Here is a 17,116-nt window from a genome sequence, read left to right as displayed (position 1 = left end):
ACCCGGAACATGTTCATTCAGACTGCATTGCCGTCTATAGAGAGGGCATATTCCTGCGTAGTCTTACTGCAGACAGAATCTTTGCCCAGAATATCTCTGGGCGGAGTTTCAGCAGTGTGTGGGTGGCCTAAGACAGGGTTCACACGGCGGAAAACATGTGAGGACATTCCGCACATTTGACTAATTCGGTGGGTGCCAGGGCCGTCTCATAGATGGCAGTGTATATCCTTGCTGTTCCTGCAGAACAAATAGACATGTCAATTCTTTCTGTGGAACCGGAAGTAAAAAACTTCTGGTGGGGAAATTCTGCCGTGTGAACGGTGCAGCGGAATCCCATTGAAATTAGTGGGGCTCTGCTGCAACGGGATATTCTGTGTAGACAATCCGCACAAATTCTGCTGTGTGAACATACCCTAAGCAGTATTCTGTTCTCAGTTATCAAAAGTTAAACAATTTAGCAAAAGTTTAGAGACTGACAGAAATCTTGGTTTTCACAAAGTTTGCCACTTTAGGGTTTTAAGATCTTTTAGTCAAATGTTTCCATGGTTACTGAAGTACAGAAGTGTTTAAACTTTTGACAAATACATCAAGTTTATGCAAATACTCATATTGTTATATACTGCTCTCAAAATATAAAGGGAACACTAAGATAATACATCTTAGATCTGAATGAATGAACTAATCATATGAAATACTTTCGTCTTTACATAATTAAATTTGCTGACAACAAAATCACACAAAAAAGAAATCAAATTTATCAACCCATGGAGGTCTGGATTTGGAGTCACACTCAAAATCAAAGTGGAAAACCACACTACAGGCTGATCCAACTTTGATGTAATGTCCTTAAACAAGTCACAATGAGGCTCAGTAGTGTGTGTGGCCTCCACATGCCCGTATGACCTCCCTACAACACCTGGGCATGCTCCTGATGAGGTGGCGGATGGTCTCCTGAGGGATGTCCTCCCAGACCTGGACTAAAGCATCCGCCAACTCCTGGACAGTCTGTGGTGCAATGTGGCGTTGGTGGATGGAGCGAGACATGATGTCCCAGATGTGCTCAAACGGATTCAGGTCTGGGGAACGGGCGGGCCAGTCCATAGCATCTATGCCTTCCTCTTGCAGGAACTGCGGTCACACTCCATCCACATGAGGTCTAGCATTGTCTTGTATTAGGAGGAACCCAGGGCCAACCGCACCAGCATATGGTCTAACAAGGGGCCTGAGGATCTTATCTCGGTACCTAATGGCAGTCAGGCTACCTCTGGCAAACACATGGAGGGCTGTGTGGCCCACCCGCAAAGAAATGCCACCCCACACCATTACTGACCCACTGCCAAACCGGTCATGCTGGAGGATGTTGCAGGCAGCAGAATGTTCTCCACGGCATCTCCAGACTCTGTCACATCTGTCACATGTGCTCAGTGTGAACCTGCTTTCATCTGTGAAGACCACAGGGCGCCAGTGGTGAATTTTCCAATCTTGGTGTTTTCTGGCAAATGCCAAATGTCCTGCATGGTGCTGTAAGCACAACCCCCACCTGTGGACGTCGGGCCCTCATACCACCCTCATGGAGTCTGTTTCTGACCGTTTGAGTGAACACATGCACATTTGTGTCCTGCTGGAGGTCATTTTGCAGGGCTCTGGCAGTGCACCTCCTGCTCCTCCTTGCACAACGGCAGAGGTCCTGCTGCTGGGTTGTTGCCCTCCTACAGCCTCCTCCATGTCTCCTGATGTACTGGCCTGTCTCCTGGTAGTGCCTCCATACTCTGGACACTACGCTGACAGACACAGCAAACCTTCTTGCCACAGCTCGCATTGATGTGCCATCCTGGATGAGCTGCACTACCTGAGCCACTTGTGTGGGTTGTAGACTCCGTCTCATGCTACCACTAGAGTGAAAGCACCGCCAGCATTCAAAAGTGACCAAAACATCATCCAGGAAGCATAGGAACTGAGAAGTGGTCTGTGGTCACCAGCAGAACCACTCCTTTATTGGGGGTGTCTTGCTAATTGCCTATAATTTCCACCTGTTGTCTGTTCCATTTGCACAACAGCATGTGAAATTGATTGTCAATCAGTGTTGCTTCCTGAGTGGACAGTGTGATTTCACAGAAGTGTCCATTGTGTTGTTGTGTTCCCTTTGTTTTTGAGCAGTGTATATATTGTTCACCCTTCTTTTTCAAATCTTCTGCAGTTCACTCTGGCATTCTGGATATTCGCTTTTAGGCCAAATCTTGACTGATGGCAACCCATTTTTGCCGAACTACAATATCATATTGTACACCCTTTTTATGAGGATTTGACCTCAGGTTCTCATTGGGAATGGGATCTGGGGAGTTTCCTGGCCATGGACTCAAAATTTCAGCTTTGTTCACCAAACCACTTGGTTATCACTTGTTAACTGTACTTGTATTGGTCTCTTTTTAATTTTTAAAATCTTTCCGACATAAATGTTCAGCACAAGTGGCTTGGGAATGCTCAGCGGGTCTGCCTGCTCCACATGTGTGCGCTTTAACATACAGCGCTCTGCAATACAGCACTGTGCCAGGGATCAGAGATAACGCAGTTTCTGGCCATTTTAACTATGGTACTTGGTTGTTTTTGTCGATTACAAAGAGGGAGGGTCCTGCTGCTGTTGCCATATGGCCTTATACTCCTGTGAGGTGCTGATCAGAGTGTGCTATTGCATTGTCATAGCAGCAAGGGGCCTAATGAAGTATTTCTGGGGCCTAATTCCCCAAAAAATCCCTTTTCACATTCGTAATGTAAAAAAATAATAAAAAAGTAAGCGTGATTGGCATCACCACATCTAGAACAGTCTGAATAATTAAAATAGAAGTTATTTATCCTGTATGGGGAATACTGTAAAAAATGGCGCATGTGTGGAAGCCTTGTTTATCCAGCACACACACCCAGGAGATGCTGTGATGTTAGCAGAGAGAGGCATTGCAGACCCCGGAGTATAGCGCCCCCCCGTGCCACGGCTCTCCAACTGTGCCAGACTATAGAATAAAGCTTATTATAAAGGAACTAAAGCAAGATTATGCCTTTCATCTTACATCAGATCACTGGTAGAATACATTGCTGTGTCTGTCACCATAAGGATATGTTCACACTACAGATTCTCTGAGCAGAATTCCACTCAGAAATTTTGCTTCGAAATTCCAGTGCTGCAGCTTTCTGGTGTTATTAATGGAATTCTGCTGCATCATTCCCACGGCAAAATATCCACGGAAGATGTTTTGCCATGAAAATTCTGTATTTCCGCCTCCAAAATAATAATAATGCTTGGGAAGGATGTACCTCAGCCGCCATGGTTATTATGTATGTAGGAATAAAAAATATAAAAAAAAAGTTGATATGGCCATCTTTCCTTTATCCCAGAGTTTAATGGAGTGTTCCGGCTTTAGACATTTTATCCCCTAGCCAAAGGATAGGGGGGGGAAAGATCTCTGATCGCTGGGGTCCCGCCACTGGGACCCCCCCCCCCCCCTGTGATCTCCCTGCAGTGCCCGCCTTATGTGCGGAGCTGCGTCTTTAGGATTGGAATCCGGAAGTTTTTAGAGACTGGAGACCACGCCCCCCCTCGTGACGCCATGTCACGCCCCCTCCCTTCATGTCTATAGGAGGGGACGTTACACCTATAGACATGAAGGGAGGGGGTGTGACGTGACATCACGAGGGGGCATGGTGTTAAGTCACATCTCGGGTGCCAAAAACTTCTGGTCTCCGAGCCTGGAGACCCAGCTCCGCACATAATGCGGGTGCTGCAGGGAGATTGCAGAGGATCCCAGTGGCGGGCCCCCCGCGATCAGACATCTTATCCCCTATCCTTTTGGATAGGGGATAAAATGTCTAAAGCTGGAATACCCCTTTAAGTTTTAAAGTGTGCAATATATGTGAGAGATTTAGGTGCAATTGGTCACAATTTGAGATGCGCACAAATTCTGTGTCACGTGAGACGCATTAATAAACGTGAAAGGTTTTACACAGTAGGTAACAAAGCAACATGAGAAATGCAAACACCACACTATTGACAAATTCCCCCAACTTAGGAGCTAGTTTACCATTTTATGGGACAGATGGACCAAGGGTACTCAAGTGAAAAACTTTTTTTTTTTAAATCAGCTGGTGCCAGAAAGTTAAACAGATTTGTAAATTACTTCTATTTAAAAAAACCCAATCCTTTCAGTACTTATCAGCTGCTGTATGCTCCACAGGAAGTTCTTTTCTTTTTAAATGTCTTTTCTGTCTGACCACAGTGCTCTCTGTTGACACCTCTGTCCATGTCAGGAACTGTCCGGAGCAGGAGAGGTTTGTTATAGGAATTTGCTCCTACTCAGGACAGTTTCTGATACAGACAAAGGTGTCCGCAGAGAGCACTGTGGTCAGACAGAAAAGAACAACTCCACTTCCTCTGTAGTATACAGCAGCTGATAAGTACTGGAAGGATTAGTATTTTTAAATAGAAGTAATTTACAAATCTGTTTGAACTTTCTGGCACCAGTTGATTTAAAAAAAAAAAAAAAAAAAAAAAAAAATTTCCACTGGAGTACCCCTTTAAAGAGTAACGCCATTTACGCTCTGGGAACAGGATACATGTTTAACTTTTTGCAGCACCTTTTGTAACCTGAGACTTGTCCAAGACTACAGCGATCAGGATCTGAATTTGGCAGAAGTCCCATGCAAGTCTATGGGGGAGATTTATCAAAACCTGTGCAAAGGAAAAGTTGCCTAGTTGCCCATAGCAACCAATCAGATCGCTTCTTTCATTTTGCAGAGGCCTTGTTAAAAATGAAAGAAGGGATCTGATTGGTTGCTATGGGCAACTGGGCAACATTTCCTCTGCACAGGTTTTGATAAATCTCCCCCTATGGGATTACTGCCGAATCCAGAGAGTCGCCCCCACGTGCCCTTTCCCTCCTAGTCTATAGTCCTCCAAGAGAACCAGGATTGTCACAAGCTTTGCCCAGTGCCCACCGCAATTCCAGTATGTTTTGTAATAAGAAACAATGGAGTTGTGGAACAGGAGGCACATGGGGTCTCGGGTGCATCCTCCATGTTGACAGTCATGCCTTTCTGGCAATAACATGACAGCCGCCTGCCCACCAGATAGGCTGACATCTCTGGAGTTGCAGGGAAAAGCCTTGATACTGTCTCGGGATGAGAGCAGATGTTGCTTTTAGTGGCACTAAGACTTGTCATTAGGAGAAATAGCAGCTGGCACCACAGCACTCACATCAGCTTAACACTTCTTTTTATTTATTTATTTTTTTCTTCCCGTATTCAATTATGGATACTGTTAGGGAATTAAATAAAGTCGCTAGAAAAGCCTTTATAGATGCCATAATCTATCGTAAATGGCTTTGTGAGGAGGGAACTGGGGGGCACTAAAGGAAGCCGCCTATGCAGAGAGATGGTTGTTGTCTTGGTATGGGCTTTGAAGTAAACACTGCCTTTCTTTACACTGCCAAGAGTCCTGCGCAAGCATTGCGCACGTCTTCCACTGAGAAGAGGATGATGTTACTGTCATATACAAGGGAAAAGCTGTTTAGATGTGAGGAATGAGATGTTTGTTTGTCTCGGATCGCGTCTCGTCAACATATCCTCAGCTCGCTGCCAGATAAAGAAGTGTTGTGTGAAGATGGTATCCGACTGGCAGGTTATTACCGTATTTTTCGCCCTATAGGACGCACCGGCATATAAGAAGCACCCAATTTTAAAGGTGGAAAATCTAGAAAAAAAAGATTCTGCACCCAACAGTGATCTTAAACATGCGGACCTCCTAATGTTGCAAAACTACAACTCCCAGCATGCCCGGACAGCCGTTGGCTGTCCGGGCATGCTGGGAGTTGTAGTTTTGCAACATCTGGAGGTCCGCAGGTTGAAGACCACTGGATAGGAGGTAGTACTCAAGTGTCCCTGCCGCTCCGGACCAGTCACCGCTGCCCTGGATGTCGCTCCATCGCTGTCACCGCGTCCCCAGGATCATCGCTCTCTGTCACCGTCATCACGCCGCCGTCAGCATGTCTCTACGCACACGCCGCTCCTATTGGATGACGTGATGACGTTGAAGGAGAGCGCCGCCATGCAGGGTATCCTGGCACGGAGCAGACACCGAGGAGGCAGGTAAGGTCCCTCCCGGTGTCCTGTAAGCTGTTCGAGATGCCGCAATTTCACCGCGGCGGTCCCGAACAGCCTGACTTTCGCTTCAGACGCGGCGGTCAGCTTTGATCGCCGCGTCTGAAGGGTTAATACAGGGCATCACCGCGATCGGTGATATTCTGTATTAGCTGCAGGTCCCGGCCGTTGATGGCCGCAGGGATTGACCCGATAGGGGTGTTTTCACCGTATAAGACGCAACAACTTTTCCCCCCCAGTTTTGGGGGAAGAAAAAGTGCGTCTTATACGGCGAAAAATACGGTAGATGTGTGCGGGGAGAAGAGCCGGTGTATGTGTGTAAACTCTTTGGAGGAGATCTATCAAAACCTGTCCAAAGGAAAAGTTGTCCAGTTGCCCATAGCAACCAATCAGATCGCTTCTTTCATTTCTAAAGGCCTCTGTAAAATGAAAGAAGTGATCTGATTGGTTGCTATGGGCAACTCGGCAACTTTTCCTCTGGACAGGTTTTGATAAATCTCCCCCTTTATGTTCAGGGCACCTGTCATTTACACACGATGGAAGCAATTGTGGTGCCAATCAGTTCATTAGGGACCATTGAAATCCCAAGTAACACGGTAACGTCAGTGAGTCTTACAATGGTCATAGACACAAGGATGTTCTCTGTTCTAGCTAACCATTCCAGATTATAAACATTTCTGACATTAGAAGCTGGCCTTATTTGATATTCTGGGATGTAGATAGTGTTGCCACCTTTCTTTCCCAAAAAATACCGGCCATGTTAATTTGCATTATATTTCATTATATATGAATATATGAATTTTGTCCTATACTGACCCCTATATATTTTTTGTTTACCCTTTTTTGTTTTGATGTGACTTTTAAATTCCTTTTTGCATTAAATTCCGGAGTTGGTCAGTTACTAACTACAACTCCCAGCATGCCCTGATACAGCCTGTGGCTCAGCAGCTGCCCTAAACGAAAACTACAACTCCCAGCATGTTGTACTATCTAGTAGTATATAGTATAGGTCAGTGTTTCCCAACCAGGGTGCCTCCAGCTGCTGCACAACAACAACTCCTAGCATACTCGGACAACCGTTGGGTGTTCGGGCATGCTGGGAGTTGAAGTATTGCAACAGCTGGAGGAGCTCTGGTTAGGAAACACTGGTATAGTACATGGTGCAACAGTCCAAGAGTTGGAGGATTGGTTGGATAAATACTGGCCATTTCATTGCCAGTATTTTTTAATATAAAAATATAAAGTATATTTAATATAAAAATAGTGGCAGGGTGGCCAAAATACTAGCTGTGCCAGTAAAATACAGGCCAAGTGGCAACCCTAGCTGTAGATGAAGAGCTCTCCAGTGTTGCTGACAGCCAGATATGCTGCCTAATATGTTAATAGACTTCCCAGAATCCTGTTAAACCTCCTTGTGGTGAAACTATCTTAATTATAAGAAACACAGGCACTGAGGGTTCTTTAAATGGATTGTCTGCCTTGAATATAGGCTAATCACAAAGTGCTCCTTTGCTGGGACCCCCAGTGATCAGCTATGATCAGTAAGGAAACCTGGCATTAGGGCCCTATTTACCCTGTGGAATATTCACCCAGAAAAGCTGAATCCAGCTGAAAACAACGGAAAGCTGCTGCATCAAAATTTCTGAGCAGAATGTGTTAAGTATACAGTAAAACAACGAAAACTAAAACCATATACGGTACTACAGAATGAGGATACAATCAGATAGCTGCACAGTTAGATACTGTTGCCAAAATAGTGTATTCTACAGTGGTTTTCATTTAAAGAGTACCTGTCATCAACAAAAACTTTTAATATGTTGTTCATAATCATTAATGAAGACATATTGGAATATATTAGAGATGAGCGAACTTACAGTAAATTCGATTCGTCACGAACTTCTCGGCTCGGCAGTTGATGACTTTTCCTGCGTAAATTAGTTCAGCCTTCAGGTGCTCCGGTGGGCTGGAAAAGGTGGATACATTCCTAGGAAAGAGTCTCCTAGGACTGTATCCACCTTTTCCAGCCCACCGGAGCACCGGAAAGCTGAACTAATTTATGCAGGAAAAGTCATCAACTGCCGAGCCGAGAAGTTCGTGACGAATCGAATTTACTGTAAGTTCACTCATCTCTGGAATAGATCTTCATTAATAATTATTAATATTTATACCAGTTTTTTCATTTTATACTTTTGGCCACTAGGGGTCTCTCTTCTATGCCTGGTCTGCAGGCAGCTTCCTATGCTTTTCATAGTAAGTGTACAGCTTTTAGGACTAATGCTGAAAGGGCACTGGTCCTTCCACCGGAAGTTCAGTACTCTCAGCTCAGGACTCGCTCCCAGCCTGAGATAGAGGTTGCTGTCCCTCCCCTGTACTTAGTCTGTATGCACACTGCAGAGCAGTGTTTCCCAACCAGGGTGCCTCCAGCTGTTGCAAAAGTAAAACTCCCAGCATGCCCGGACAGCTGTTGGCTGTCTGGGCATGCTGGGAGTTGTAGTTTTGCAACAGCTGGAGGTACCCTGGTTGGGAAACGCTGCTGCAGAGGGAGAGCAGCATACAGGAAGACTGGCAGAAGCAGAGTCCTGGCCAGGCTTCATGTGACATCATGCCTGCCGGGACCCGCCTCCTTCCACCCCTCAGAAAGACAGTGCTCCTGAGCTAATGAAGAGGGATAAAAAAAAGGTATTTCCACAGCGTTTTAAACCTCAATAAACACAGGGATAGGCATAGTTAGAGTAAGGGACAGATGGGGAGGAGGATCAGGGAAAGTTTAGTTGATGACAGGTACTCTTTAATAAAAATTTTAATGAAATTTTTTTTTTTTTTTTTTGCTGCAGTTTTCGTAACATCCATGGATAGATATTAATGGGATATGTACAAATAATAAATTTGTAACACAGATAATTTGGCCATTTTAGTGCTTCTTCACCACCTCTAGTGGCCCTGACCAGGTGGGAGGGGGCCCTAGATCTTTACATAGATTAGTGTTTCCCAACCAATGTGCCTCCAGCTGTTGCAAAACTACAACTCCCAGCATGCCTGGACAGCCTTCGGCTGTCCAGGAATGCTGGGAGTTGTAGTTTTACAACAACTGGAGGCACACTGGTTGGGAAACACTGACATAGATGTTGTCAGAGGCATGGATATGGCTTAAATTTTCACTTTGGATTACTCGATTTTATTTTTGGACTCTAAGATGATTCTTTGCTTTATTGAAAAAATAAGCTAAACAATATAAAATTTGATAAATATGTAATCTCCTTATCCAGAATAGGGTACAGAAAATACCTAGAATATAAGGTTGTCACCGTATAATGTTTGTTTATTTTTATTTTGTCCATCTTTATTAATTTATCTATTCCATTTCCGGCTCCTCCGACCACCACAGAGCAGTGCCAGCAGTGCAGCAACAGAGTGCTCTTAATACTCAGTTAGTAGTGAATTAGACTGTAGAGCTTGTCCTTCCAGCGCTCACATACGGCAGATGTCCTCTCCATGACTGCTTCACTTGTATTGGCTTGTGGTTTGTTTTCACTGGCCAAGGCTGAATGATGTGCCGGCTAACAGATTATAAATACAATGTGGTTTAGATGTGTCTGACGGAGATAATGGCAGTGATCAGCCAGCATGACTTCAGCCTTACAAAGAAACCTATTAATGCTGCTGTGTGATAACAGTGTATCCTGACACCTATTTTGGGGTTCTGACTCCTGTCTGGCGTTTCCATATGACTACTAGTTTGGGACAAATATTACATTAGAACGACACTTAAAAAGATGACCTCTTAAAAATCCCCATAAACTTGTATTTTTTTTTTTTTGTTTTAACAAGAGTAACGACCTTTATTCTTTTCTACTTTATTCTTTTTTTTTTGTCTCTTTTTCTATTTTTTATTTTACTGATGTTTCGGGGGAAGTAAACATTACTATGATACGTTTTATAATAAAAGTACATTACTCATACTTATAATCCACTTGGTATGGAACATGGTCTGTACTTCCTAGATTTATCATTTTATTCTGTAGAGTATTGCTTTCTCATACAATTGTACAACTATTTACACCATTGTAATACTTCTAAACTCTTGTGGAAGCTTCACTGTTGTATCAGCATTTTCTCTTTGTCATATGATGTTTACGACTTTTGGAATATTTTCTATGTGTGATTTTTCCTTGTATTGAAAACATTTTTTAAACCCATAAATAAACAGTTAAAAAAAATAAAAAAAAATCCCCATAAAAATTCAGCACTCCAAAAATGTATCTTATAACGAATCTTTATGTTCTTCATGAAATAACAATTCTGGATCATCTTTTCTTAGAACTCTACTTTGTGGCTTTGTGTATACGTAGAAAGACGAAAAGAAAACCTGGAGGTAGCGCCTCGTGTATTACCCTCATAAGGTGGGGAATCCTATAATGAGCAGTGGATATAACATCCAGGCAGTCAGTCTAGGTGGCCGCTCACCTTACTGCAAAGAAAATGTGCGTATCTCCCCTTCCAAGGGGTACCAGATATAGTAGGAAGAACTGCTTATCCTGATGATCACAGGAAGGGGGCAACCCGACCTGTTGCAACATAAATACAAGGAAAAAGACCAATGGATCCAGGTTCTGCTTCATCCAAAATTACTCCAAAAGATGCAAAGTGGTATAATAACCAAAGAGCTTTTATTGATACATACAGGATTATGACGCGTTTTGGGGCTGGCTTGCCCCTTCCTCAGATAATCTTTGTGGCTTGTCCTTTTGGAAATGTTTGAATCAATGGACTTTTCACCATCACATCAAGGCTTCTTTTCCACTCCACAGTGGCTTGTTGGCTGTACACCAATAAGAAATTTATGTCATTGTTGACCTTAGGTCAGGCTCAAACATGCAGTTGCTAGAGCAAGCAAAGGCAGAGCAGCCACTATCTTTAGTAGTCCCCTAGTGAGTAAATAAGGTGGCGCTCAAGCATGCACACTGCAGCTTCATTCACTCAGGGGACAACAGGTCCCAATTCTTGTAATTGGTGGGGGACCCAGTGGTTGGATTTCCATCGATCATATACTTATCACCTTTCCTATCGATAAATTGATAAATTATCATATTGGATGAACCTCTTTAGGGCAGTTGAGGCCTGATGTTTCCTGCTTCCCCAACAACCGAAATATTTACATGTGCTGGCCATCTATTACATTACAGTGGATTAATATGTCATTTTTTATGTTGAACTTATATGCCATGTGTTTACCCCCCTATGGTCAATAGGTAAGAAAAAAAAATGTCTGTGGAATCCACTACCATACATCTCAAGTTGAACCAACTAAATTGCTGTAGGTTTATTTGGTGCATAACACACATTTCTTCGGATTAAACCAGTTCCTCTTTAAGGGCATTTTTTTTTTATCTTGCTAGGATATGCCATCCTAGTGTTTTTGACATCACTCTATGATCTAGGAATACCCTTTTAAAGGGCTTTTTCAGGCAAACAAAAAAGGTTTTACACTGAAATGGGGGTGCTTTCAAAATTAAAAGCAACGATACCTATGTACCCTGATCCCCCTATAAATGCCATTTTAACAGCTCCTGGTACCTGCTGCTCCCCACTTTCAATAAGGGTTTCATTCCTACAGGAAATGACCATTGAGCAAGCATTTTCTACAGGAACAAAATGTAGTGAGAAACCATCAGGACAACAATTTTGGGGGATTGGGGCAAGTGGATACCGTATGTTGGATGCACAATCATTTCAGTATAAAACTTTTTGTATGCCCCGATTAGCCCTTTGAAAGGGTATTCTGTTTCCCGGTCCCATCTGGCTTGTTTGTGGTGTAGAAAGTAGTTGAAAATCCAAAAGCCGCTGAAGTGGGGAAATTACACAGTTAGCCTTACTCCCATTGACTGGAATTGTCCAAATGGTTGTGATGCTATTGTTTTGCCAGCTAATTTTTTTACTTAATACCTATTGGGTTCAATTGGACTGGGATTACATATAGGACTATAAAGAGTTATCTAGCGTTTTACTACCAAAGTGTCACCGTAGACTGACTCATGAGTAGCGGACTGACTTGGCTTTAAAGACTAGTCTCGAATAATCATCACTCTGTGTAGGTTTTCCAGCCTCCTATCACAGTGTTAGGAAATGGAAAAGTTTGCAGAACTCCAATCACACAAGTTGTATATTTTATTGTTGTTTTTACCTTTTTCTCTTGTCTAGTTCATGTGCTGGAAGAAAAAGTGAAGTGACATCTTAAGTGGAGGGTTAGCAATGAGTAATAAAGTCTGTCTTTTAAAACAAAGGCATGGACAATTAGACGCAATCTTCACCTGCTGACTTGTCACATGGGGTATTGCGTGGGCACACGGCTCTGTAAACATTTGCCTGAATAGAATTTCCCTGCAAGCCATGCGTCACACAATTTTTATTATCATCTGAATAAAATCGGCTCTAGGCAAACCTATTTTATTGTGTATTTTTGTCGTTGTTGTGTTTTTTTTTTCTCTCCCTGAGCAAATTTAATACTGTGTTGTGATGATTCCAACTGGCAGAAGCTTCGCCCGGTAACAAATGAGAGAGCAATTACTATGATTTGGAGTAATTACTTTTTGTGGAATTGGCACATTTTCTGTTGTTATGATACAGTGCACATTAGGAAGGTTGCAGCGCGCAGCTCTGTGTATTTATTAGTTTTCTGTGAAATGCTCAGCTAAAGAAATAACTGATTTATTGAGGAGTACAACAGCCATTTAGATTACATACATGGATTCTAATGAGTGGATATCCCATGAAAACAGATTAATAAGTCAACACTTTTTATTTAATTATTTAAAAAAAAAAAATTTACATTGAATTCTAATAGCATTTTGTTTTTATTAGACATGTAACTATATTATCATTTTTATGTCATTGTCTAACTTAAAGGCGCTGTCTAGTTAGACATGGTAGACACTATTCTTATTCCACCTGGCTGTTGTACTTTACCACAGTACATAAAAATAACTCTCTTTTTACGACTCTTCTTAGCCACTCGCCTAATTCTAGACACACTTCAGAGGGAGGATTAAAGCATGTCCAAAAAAGTCCTAGTATACTTGGCACACATCCTTTTATGTCACTTGTGCATTTTGCTTAATGTACAGAGACGGGATGGCAGCATTTGTGACCACCTTCCAAAAAAAGATCCTCCGTGTTTGCATGTAATTCAAACAAGAAGTTCTGATGCCCATAAAGCTGGCTATGCTCTTGAAATGGGTTGTCCAGCCAAAAATAACTTGTTCTCTATCCTATAACAATCAATGGGAGTTTCACATATTATCTAATTTCCTAGCATCAGCTGCTTTGGACTGTCCGATCACCTCAGGTGGCCACAAACAGACTGAAGCATTTATGTATGTTAGTAGATAAGGGTCTCTAGAGCTGGGCCCTGGCTTTCCGTGCATCCTGGAGCTGCATGCGCCACATCATCTATTAATTTTCATGGAAGCGCCAGAGATACCATAGTGCTGCATTTGCATTTCTCTGACTTCTTCATAGAGATGACTGAATAACGTGGCATCTGCAGTTCTAGGATGAGGACCCCGTTCTGGAAATCACAGGGGGGGCCCAGTAGTTGGACCCCTTGCGATCAGACATTTATCCCCTATCCTGTGGATAGGGGATAAGTTGTGCTTGACTGGACACACTCTTAAAATAGCTGTTTGATGAAGAGCCATTTTACCCCACCATACACATGCACACTTCGCTTGGTCCAATAGGAAGGTAGAATGAACGGTTGCCAGGCACCTTTGGCAGCACCTTATATACACAGACAACAAAGTATTGGGCAGGTTAAAGTAAAGCAGCACCATCCTTCTTTCAACGGACACCTGCTGTCTGGGAATAGTTGGGACATAACCATACACAATTGAGGTTCAGCCAGTCCCACCAGAATCCTAAAGTTTGGTTGAAATTTAAGGTCATAAAAGTGAAGGAGATTAATTATCACAAATTTTTGGAAAGAAATCAAGTCACCAAAGTGCAAATGTTGCTATGCAATGGCCTCAGTGTGGGTGAATCTAATATCTAGTGACAGTAAAAGAACATGTACAGTCATGGCCGTAAATGTTGGCACCCCTGAAATTTTTCAAGAAAATGAAGTATTTCTCACAGAAAAGGATTGCAGTAACGCATGTTTTACTATACAAATGTTTATTCCTTTTGTGTGTATTGGAACTAAACCAAAAAAGGAGGAAAAAAATCAAATTGGACATAATGTCACACCAAACTCCAAAAATGGGCGGGACAAAATTATTGGCACCCTTTCAAAATTGTGGAAAAATGCAATTGTGTCAAGCATGGTATGCTCCTTTAAACTCCCCTGGGGCAAGTAACAGGTGTGTAAAAGGTGTGGGCAATACAAAAATCACATCTGAAAGCAGATAAAAAGGAGATAAGTTCACTTAGTCTTTGCATTGTGTGTCTGTGTGCCACACTATGCATTGGCAACAGAAAGAGAAGAGAACTGTCTGAGGACTTGAGAACCAAAATTGTGGAAAAATATCAACAATCTCAAGGTAACAAGTCCACCTCCAGAGATCTAGATTTGCCTTTGTCCACAGTGCGTAACATTATCAAGAAGTTTGCAACCCATGGCACTGTAGCTAATCTCCCTGGGCAAAGACGGAAGAGGAAAAATTGATGAAAGGTGTCAATGCAGGATAGTCCCGGTTGGTGGATAAGCAGCTCCAAACAAGTTCCAAAGATATTCTAGCTGTCCTGCAGGCTCAGGGAGCATCAGTGTCAGCGCTAACTATCCGTCAACATTTAAATTAAATTAAATTAAACGCTATGGCAGGAGACCCAGGAGGACCCCACTGCCGACACAGAGACATAGAAAAGTAAGACTACATTTTGCCAAAATGAACTTGAGTAAGCCAAAATCCCTCTGGGAAAACCTCTTGTGGACAGATAAGACCAAGAGAGAGCTTTGTGGTAAAGCACATCATTCTACTGTTTACCGAAAATGGAATGAGGCCTACAAAGAAAAGAACACGGTACCTACAGTGAAATATGGTGGAGGTTCAATGATGTTTTGGGGTTGTTTTGCTGCCTCTGGTACTGGGTGCTTTTAATGTGTACGAGGCATCATGAAATATGAGGATTACCAATGGATTTTCGGTCGCACTTTACAGCCCAGTGTCAGAAAGCTGGGTTTGCGGCCGAGATCTTGGGTCTTCCAGCAGGACAATGACCCCAAACATATGTCAAAAAGCACCAAGAAATGGATGGTAACAAAGCACTGGAGAGTTCTGAAGTGGCAGCAATCCAGAGTCCAGATCTAAATCCCATTGAACACTTTGTGGAGAGATCTTAAAATTGCTGTTGTGAAAAGGCGCCCTCCCAATAAGAGAGACCTGGAGCAGTTTGCAAAGGAAGAGTGGTCCAACATTCCTGCTGAGAGGTGTAGGAAGCTTATTGATGGTTATAGGAAGTGACTGATATCAATGAATTTTTTCAAAGAGTGTGCAACCAAATATTAAGTTAAAGGGGTATTCCAGGAAAAAACTTTTTTATATATATCAACTGACTCCAGAATGTTAAGCAGATTTGTAACTTACTTCTATTAAAAAAAATCTTAATCCTTTCAGTACTTATGAGCTTCTGAAGTTAAGGTTTTTTCCTGGATAACCCCTTTAAGGGTGCCAATAATTTTGTCCAGCCCATTTTTGGAGTTTGGTGTGACATTATGTCCAATTTGCTTTTTTTTCCTCCCTTTTTTTATTTATGGAATAAACAGTTGTATAGCAAAATATGCGTTACTGCAATCCTTTTCTGTGAGAAATACTTCATTTTCTTGAAAAATTTCAGGGGTGCCAACATTTACGGCCATGACTGTATGAGACAAGCACTTGGAATTCCTCAATAGAACACATGGGAAGGAAATGCTAGATTTGGATAAAGTTTTCTTTTTAGCGACAACCCCTTTCATTTTGGAGACTGATTTAACCAGAGAAGATCACAGCAAGCCAGATGTTTCTCCTGCTCTATCTGCTGTAGAGGAAATGTAGTATTACATGGTGACCATCGAGATGATCTGCCGTCAATAAAAAAAAACATGATTGACTGCAATCTGTCAGAGCTGGAGCTATTCTTGCGGAGAACCCCATTGACTCATATAGGGGGTCACAAGCATATGACCTCTATAACATCATGAATGGGCATATGAACAAGGGTTGATTCCTGAAACAAGCCCTTCAAGTAATATTCTTGTTAGTGCTCAAAACTGGGCTATAAAAGGCTAAAGTCTCAGTGGCATCAAGGAAAATGTAGAGATGATTGTATTTTAAGTTTCAACTCTTGGATGAAGGGGCATTAGTTAGGGTTAGTACACCAGTATTTGACACACATAATGTGCATATGTTTAATAAATCTGTCTCTTCTTATGACTTGCTATTCTTCTTCAAGACACTTTTCAGAGCTGTTGAACGTAGCCTAAAATATGCACTAATGAATTTAGTGCGCCCCATATGTGCCCCATTTTGGTGCAGTTCTCATTAAAGGGTTTTCCAGTATGTCAACATTTATGGCCTATCCTTACAAAAGGCCAACAACATCGCCTCGGTTTTTGTCCAAATCCTGGCACCCCCATAAAACAGCTGATCAAACGGGCCATACTGGTTAGAGGAATGCTGTGGCTGCACAACACCGTACACTTTGTAGTGGCTGTGCGCGGTACTGCAGCCCAGTTCCATTCAAGTAATTGCACATGACTCCTTCAGTCATCTGATCAGTAGGTGTCACACCCCCACCAATGTCATGGCTTAAGAATAGACAGCTAATAAAGCTAATTATTGTGTATCCATTGATTCATAATGATGGCACAGGGACCTTCAGATGTTGAAATGTATGCATATTTATTCCCATCTGTATGTTTGCCTTAAAGTTTATAAGTTTGAAATAACTTTTTTTGTTAAGCACTTTTTATCCTCCTGCAAATTTCTGAGCAAGAGCC

At 42.5% G+C, this 17,116-nt stretch overlaps 1 protein-coding gene across 3 annotated transcripts in view; it reads left to right on the top strand.

Moving 5' to 3' along the window:
* The window catches only part of NBAS (NBAS subunit of NRZ tethering complex), a 701,350-nt gene that overhangs the window by 57,081 nt on the left and 627,153 nt on the right, over positions 1-17,116 (top strand). Inside the window, exon 1 of one of the 3 annotated variants that reach the window (XM_056564222.1) lies at positions 6,638-6,740. The exons of the other annotated variants lie outside the window; for them this stretch is intronic. The gene's annotated coding sequence lies outside the window, so the exon portion shown is untranslated. Of the gene's footprint in view, positions 1-6,637; positions 6,741-17,116 lie in introns of those variants that run through there. 3 annotated transcript variants of the gene reach the window in all.

The sequence above is a fragment of the Hyla sarda genome, chromosome 3 (assembly GCF_029499605.1).
Source record: "Hyla sarda isolate aHylSar1 chromosome 3, aHylSar1.hap1, whole genome shotgun sequence".
NCBI lineage: Eukaryota > Metazoa > Chordata > Amphibia > Anura > Hylidae > Hyla > Hyla sarda.
This window is presented reverse-complemented; position numbering and strand designations above follow the sequence as displayed.